The sequence below is a fragment of the Haliotis cracherodii genome, unplaced genomic scaffold (assembly GCF_022045235.1).
Source record: "Haliotis cracherodii isolate W230 unplaced genomic scaffold, xgHalCrac1.p SCAF_6, whole genome shotgun sequence".
Classification (NCBI taxonomy): Eukaryota; Metazoa; Mollusca; class Gastropoda; order Lepetellida; family Haliotidae; genus Haliotis; species Haliotis cracherodii.
This window is the reverse complement of record NW_027266319.1, coordinates 10527143-10535131: the sequence shown is the minus strand read 5'-3', so window position 1 is coordinate 10535131 and position 7989 is coordinate 10527143. Positions and strand designations below refer to the sequence as shown.

The 7989-nt window shown below is 43.6% G+C and overlaps 1 pseudogene; it reads right to left on the bottom strand.

The window, feature by feature from the left end:
* Nucleotides 1-4588: 4588 nt before the first annotated feature.
* Nucleotides 4589-7958, bottom strand: LOC139445521 (uncharacterized; annotated as a pseudogene).
* Nucleotides 7959-7989: the final 31 nt, after the last annotated feature.

The following is a 7989-nucleotide window of genomic DNA, read 5'->3' as shown; positions in this document are numbered from 1 at the left end:
AACTGTCTTCCACTGTTTTGCTGTTTGTTGATTCCAACACACCCTTAATCACTGCATTGTAGAAAATCACTGACGTGAAGTATTTACTTGTATCCAGCAACAGTTCATAAATAAGTTCTCTGGCATGAATAACAAGTGGCAAGTCGGAATCGTCTATGTTTTCAACACTAAACTTGTTATACAGGATTCCTAAAAGCTTGTTTTCAATTGAGACACGTTTAACTCCAATTTCTCTGTCAAATATGGCATGCAAGAAGTTCGCTTTTGCCATTGCTGTTTGATCAATGTTTGTTAAATGGTGCAGTAGGTTATGTTTTTTTAATACAGCATTGAAAAATCTGAGGGATATAGGGGAAATTCTTCTTTATAGCCATACTTCCCCCTTGTGTTAAGGAGGGAAATCTAACTCTAAAGCGGAAATATGGCTATGTAGTCATTTTTCCCCCGGGGAAAATTTTGCTATATAGCCCTTTTTCCGGGGGGAATTTAGGCTAGGGGGGAAATCCCACTCTCTGACACCGGTGTTCTGTTTGTGTAATAAACTTGTCAGTGTCACGAAGTTATTTATACAGGGATTTATGGCGCCTCGATAATAAAATCAGGGCTGCCATTTCCTCGAACCCACGTATTTTGTATGACATTTTTTAGTTGGGATTTATCGCATGTCCTTGAATCCAGGATTTTTGCAAGAGTTTTGTGTGATAATTTTAATCACGGAACACGATGATAACACGGTTGTTTTTAACTATTTTCGCCTACTGCCATGTGGCGAAGAAAAGAGAGGAAAAGGCAGGAGAAATGTGTTGGAATTGTGACTGCAGCTTCCATGCGTAACGCGGTGTCGTAAAAACAGGAGGGTTGTGTTGGAATTGTGACAGCAGATTGAAATAAATCGATATTAAAATCATGATAACGCTGTTGGTTTTGCGGGATACCGCCAATGGGAGTTTAATTATATATAAACCTAAACCACAGAAATGATTCGGAATTTACAGTCCCCGAGAACGGCGATTACGGGAAAATATAAATACATGGTCAGAAAAGATCTAAAACTGGAGAAATGTTGGAAATGGAGGGGCGTGTGGAATTGTATAAGCTAATTTAATTGTGACATCATATGTGTGTGTGTGTGTGTGTGTGTGTGTGTGTGTGTGTGTGTGTGTGTGTGTGTGTGTGTGTGTGTGTGTGTGTGTGTGTGTGTGTGTGTGTGTTATGGCGATGTTCACCTCAATGTTACGGAATAATTTGACTTCGGGTTCATATTTGAGCATGCGAGTGTGTCATGTTTAGTCGCCATGTGCCATCTCGAGTTGCCTGAATATATACATGAGAATTTGTCACATGTGGTAACCTAGGACGATATATCCCCGAAGTCCTATATCTTAACATCCGCTCGAGTTCAGAATATAACGATTAAGCAAAACGGTATCGTTTGTTGTAATTTGACCAACCACATTCTGCTCCGGCAGAAAGCTATGTTCCGGTGCAGTGATGACGTGGCATTACACCTAATTTGCATATCATGTGACACACACACTTCCATGTAAACACTCGTAATCAAACGGGCTTATTCTAAAATGAGAAATGCAGACCTTTCTGTGAGCTTTACATATAGTTTGGCATTATTATTATAACTGTAGTACTACTGTCTATAAGTTATCGCTCGTATTGCTCGTTTTCATTACGGCATGGGTGGCTGCAGATCTACCCCGGATTCTCCACGGGTCTCGTTTTATTATATTTGTCCGAAAATGATGAACAAAACTTGAGGAAATATTGAAGAAAAAAACATAATCGCTTTGCATTAAATACAACCTTAGAATGCTGTCCACCGCGACTTATTTACGAGAAAATAAACAACACAATGATGCAGTTCTGGCATTGCTTTCTATGTCTCATTTCTTCCAAAAAATACAATTCTGAAACCTTTGAGCATGTTGAGCTGACCATAGTCTGTTAATATGTCGAAATCCATAGTACATAGATCAGGCATTTACATATCGAATTTGGGGAATGTTGGTTTCTCAGTTTGCAGACGATATTGATAATATCATTTGTATAACTGAAGCGTATGCATGATCACTTAGCACGAGCTGTTAAAACGATAACTGGTGCAGTAAGTCGACAGGCAAGTTCAACCGATGCATGTTGGTTGATTTGTTGTTTAACACCGCACTTCAGCTATAACAGTCTGGATACTTACACACGGAATTTTATTAGCATTTAATACAATTGTGACAGCAGCTTTCGTGTATAGAAGCATGACATCGTGGTTGATTTCCATGCGTAAATAATTGCAAATATGCATCTGGGGTTAGTATATATGAATCTGCCGCCACACAATTGAAATCGATAATAAAATCCTGATTGTCCTCATCAGAAGAAGTCGAAGAAACGAGAACGGCTATTACCACGAAAAAATACTTATATGGGCACGACAAGCGCATAATATATATACTCATATACATAATGATTTAGAAATTAGTAAAATATTGATATCATTTGTATCGCCAATGCTTTCGAAACACAAGAACGCGGTTGTTTTTTAGCCAACACAGTGAAAAAAAGTGTTGGAATTTATTAAAATAATGATTGATTTCCATGCGTTAAGCGTGACAAATGGATGAAAAACAGAACGTCGATTACCAAGATTTCATGAAGAAATTTTTGCATGCATGACGAAAACAGTCAAAAGCAGGAGAAATGTGATGGATTTGTGACAGCAGATTTAAATACATTAAACCAATGATAACGCGGGTGGTTATCGCTTGACAAATATTTATATGGGGTTTTATGATATATGAATCTGCCGCCACATTGAAAGGAAATTAATTAATTAATTAATTAATTAAAATGAGATGATTAATAATTTTAGGCGGATGGGAAGTTGATGTACAAATGTGGCTTTTTGCGACTGCAAACCATATTGATCACATTCGATCAAGAAAATCGGCGACTAGATGAACTCAGTCATCGGACGTTGGCCGGTTTATTTCAGCCAAGGCCTCAGACACCATTTGGTGGACCCGGATGACTTCCGGCTTCCCTTTCCTACTTAGCTCCTTGGCCATCTGCCTGAAATTGTCACATAGGGGTTGGGGTCGTTTGGAAAGATTCCGCTCCAGTTCTCGGAGGATGTCATCTCGGCGCATGTTGTTGAGGTCCTCGAACCTCAACCTTTCCTCGGGAGAAACTGGCGCCGGATGACGAAGTTCAGGAATGTTGGGTTCCTCACAGCGAAGGCAGACGGTCTCAATGTAGTACTGTCGCCGTTTACCTGCCTCCACAGTAAACTTGTGTAGGGCGTCGTCAAGTGGTTCACCTCGTATGCCAAGGTGGCTGCTCTTGGCTACAGCCACATAGTGACGCAACCTAGCTCGCCACGCAAAGACGGCGGCCTCCACATCAATTGGGCGAACACAGTGTCTCCTGTCGGGTACACCAACAAGATTTGAAATCATCTGTTTCAGAGACGATAGTCTTCGTTGGTTCCGACATGCGTGGAGACAGGTGGCACTCGAGGGAACTCAATTCGGAATCCAATCTTTTAGTTCCCTGTTCTTCTCTACCAAGATAAAATCAAAACCTTCCCCAAGTGAACAATTCCCAGTGGTCGTAACAGATGAGTTTGCATTGAACGTCGCAAGAACTTCGCTTGGCATCATCATTTTTTGTATGGTGTCATGCACTTCTATCTCCTGGTATTTGGGATGAAATCTTCCAATAAATAGTTCCCTGGTCCTGAATTTTGCACTCTCGAGCAAGTCAGCGTTGTTTCGTCGGATGGCCATTCTGAAGTTGATAATGCCCTGAGAGTATCTCGTGGGGTCAGTGTAGGTTTCAATAGACCATTCGAGGAACTGGTTGGCGGTTGGGGGTTGACCGGCGGTTACGCTTTGTCGAACATAGGGCCGAACAAGCTCCCTCGGGGCACCCACATGGAATACCAACAACAGTGTCCATGACTTGTGGAAGTCTTTGCACGAAAGTGCAAATCTTTTGGCCAATTCACTCTTGAATCCCATGTCATGGCTCAAGACTTCAAGTAATGGAAGCCAGTTGAGTTAAAGAAATGACCTGATGAGATTCAGTTCATAATGGGCAGAATCAATTTTGAGGTAGAACCAGTCGAATTTGTGATAGAACTCACTTTTTTCTACCCCGATGGTCAGTCCGGTGATGTTTTTTGTAGGCATCCGTAGATAGAAAGGAACCTTAACAAATTTTGCAAATAACTGCCTCTTCAGATAGCTTCTTGCAAATTAAAAATGGTAGTCCGTTGCAGCATACAAAAGTCCAATTCGTTGCTTTCCTCCATATCTTGCAATCCCATTCTCTCTCCCAATCTGTCTTAAAACCTGTGCCACAGTCTCCAGGCTGTTTGGATTGCACAACACCGGATCTGTAAGAATGAGCTCCTTCGGACCCTCATGATTACTGACTATGTGAGCATAGCGCTCCTCGGTCAGCTGCGAGGACACCTCTGTCTGAGATTCACCCAAAGCAAAGGTGACCTTCACGAAGGTGTCATGAGGCAGTGCTTGTCAGTGCGCCGCGCCTGGGAAAGACCTTCCCTTGCACCACAGCCACTACATATCTGCTTCCGTCTGAAATTGGAGGCTGAACACAAAGTACACACGAGACTACCTGGGTCAGTCTGTGTATGGATGACTTTGTCCATATCATTGTCCTCACTATCATCCAGAACCTCCTCTATCACCGCGGTAATGATCACCTTCAATTGTTCCATGTGCACTGCCTCGTATTTACTTGAATCCTGATGTAAGGTGCGCGACAGGGCTGCTTCTAGAGGAGAGTCAACCGCGGGAGTGGAAGATTTCGAGAGTTCACGCAAGGGTGGTGGAAATAGGTCTACCCTTTGTGGTGATAACAGACACTTCCGTAGCATGGTTGGGTTTGATTTGGTGCTTCCTGCCTACCACTTGTTCGTTGTCAAATACATTGCACAACACACCTGAAGGTACTGGTGCTGGGGCTGTCTTGAGGTCTGCTATCCAAGTGGTTATGGTGTGATAACCACCTGACGGACTACAGTGCCCCAAGACATCGACAGCATACTTACTTCCGGTGGCTATGTGTATTGACAAGAAAGGCAAAGGGCGAAATGAGCGAAGGGACAGAAAGTTTGTAGATTGATTCGACGGTGCGAGCGAGGAGGTAGTGGTTGTCCGGTGAAGAAGTGATTTTGCTGAGAAAAGAAATCAGCGTTGAATTTCGAGATTCGAGCCAAACATCTGAATCGATCTCAGAAATGTAACCAATATCCTTGAACTGTCTAGCAAAGGAATCGGCATCAGTTTTAAGCTGTAGAGACATATGCTCACCCAATAAAGAACCAAGTAAATTGGCCTCGGATGACGAAGTTCAGGAATGTTGGGTTACTCACGGCGAAGACAGACGGTCTCAATGTAGTACTGTCGCCGTTTACCTGCCTCCACAGTGAACTTGTGTAGAGCGTCGTCAAGTGGTTCACCTCGTATGCCAAGGTGGCTGCTCTTGGCTACAGCCACATAGTGACGCAACCTAGCTCTCCACGCAAAGACGGCGGCCTCCACATCAATTGAGCGAACACAGTGTCTCCTGTCGGGTACACCAACAAGATTTGAAATCATCTGTTTCAGAGACGATAGTCTTCGTTGGTTCCGACATGCGTGGAGCCAGGTGGCACTCGAGGGAACACAATTCGGAATCCAATCTTTTAGTTCCCTGTTCTTCTCTACCAAGATAAAATCAAAACCTTCCCCAAGTGAACAATTCCCAGTGGTCGTAACAGATGAGTTTGCATTGAACGTCGCAAGAACTTCGCTTGGCATCATCATTTTTTGTATGGTGTCATGCACTTCTATCTCCTGGTATTTGGGATGATTTCTTCCAATAAATAGTTCCCTGGTCCTGAATTTTGCACTCTCGAGCAAGTCAGCGTTGTTTCGTCGGATGGCCATTCTGAAGTTGATAATGCCCTGAGAGTATCTCGTGATCTGGAAGAGTAGATACTTCCTTGTGGGGTCAGTGTAGGTTTCATTTGACCATTCGAGGAACTGGTTGGCGGTTGGGTGTTGACCGGCCGTTACGCTTTGTCGAACATAGGGCCAAACAAGCTCCCTCAGGGCACCCACATGGAATACCAACAACAGTGTCCATGACTTGTGGAAGTCTTTGCACGAAAGTGCAAATCTTTTGGCCAATTCACTCTTGAATCCCATGTCATGGCTCAAGACTTCAAGTAATGGAAGCCAGTTGAGTTAAAGAAATGACCTGATGAGATTCAGTTCATAATGGGCAGAATCAATTTTGAGGTAGAACCAGTCGAATTTGTGATAGAACTCACTTTTTTCTACCCCGATGGTCAGTCCGGTGATGTTTTTTGTAGGCATCCGTAGATAGAAAGGAACCTTAACAAATTTTGCAAATAACTGCCTCTTCAGATAGCTTCTTGCAAATTAAAAACGGTCATCCGTTGCAGCATACAAAAGTCCAATTCCGTTGCTTTCCTCCATATCTTGCAATCCCATTCTCTCTCCCAATCTGTCTTAAAACCTGTGCCACAGTCTCCAGGCTGTTTGGATTGCAGAACACCGGATCTGTAAGAATGAGTTCCTTCGGGCCCTCATGATTACTGACTATGTGAGCATAGCGCTCCTCGTTCAGCTGCGAGGACACCTCTGTCTGAGATTCACCCAAAGCAAAGGTGACCTTCACGAAGGTGTCATGAGGGGGAACTAATTCGTCAGGCAGTGCTTTGTCACTGCGCCGCGCCTGGGAAAGACCTTCCCTTGCACCACAGCCACTACATATCTGCTTCCGCCTGGAATTGGAGGCCTAACACAAAGTATACACGAGACTACCTTGGTCAGTCTGTGTATGGATGACTTTGTCCATATCATCGTCCTTACTATCATCCAGAACCTCCTCTATCGCTGCGGTAATGAACACCTTCAATTTTTCCATGTGCACTGCCTCGTATTTTCCCTGAAACCTGATGTAAGGTGCGCGACAGGGCTGCTTCTAGAGGAGAGTCAACTGCGGGAGTGGAAGATTTCGAGAGTTCACGCAAGGGTGGTGGAAATAGGTCTGCCCGGGCCTGATTGTCAGATCCGGAAAGCACGACGAAACCCTTTGTGGTGATAACAGACACTTCCGTAGCATGGTTGGGTTTGATCTGGTACTTCCTGCCTATCACTTGTTCGTTGTCAAATACATTGCACAACACACCTGAAGGTACTGGTGCTGGGGCTGTCTTGAGGTCTGCTATCCAAGTGGTTATGGTGTGATAACCACCTGACGGACTACAGTGCCCCAAGACATCGACAGCATACTTACTTCCGGTGGCTATGTATATTGACAAGAAAGGCAAAGGGCGAAATGAGCGAAGGGACAGAAAGTTTGTAGATTGATTCGACGGTGCCAGCGAGGAGGTAGTGGTTGTCCGGTGAAGAAGTGATTTTGCTGAGAAAAGAAATCAGCGTTGAATTTCGAGATTCGAGCCAAACATCTGAATCGATCTCAGAAATGTAACCAATATCCTTGAACTGTCTAGCAAAGGAATCGGCATCAGTTTTAATCTGTGGAGACATATGCTCACCCAATAAAGAACCAAGTAAATTGGCCTTGCTTTGGGATTGGAGGAGCTGTCTGTACAACTCTGTACGCTCGTGAACAGAAAGCGACAAAATGTCGTCAACAAGAGATGGTTTATCGGTTAAATTCCTAAGTAACGTACACGTGCTGTTCAGTAGTACTATATTGTTTGCATCTCGCAGACACAATGTACGTACGTGGTAAAACAAATACATGTAATTACCTCATCTGCAGGAAGTTAGCGATATGGCGAGGGATGACATTGTGGCCATACCTGTGGAAAGGACTGCAACAACCACCATCCACAGTTTATTATATTTTACATTCACTGTTGTAGCATGTGATCGAGAAAATCAACCCAAAATTCTCCTCGAAAATATTTCTCAGCAT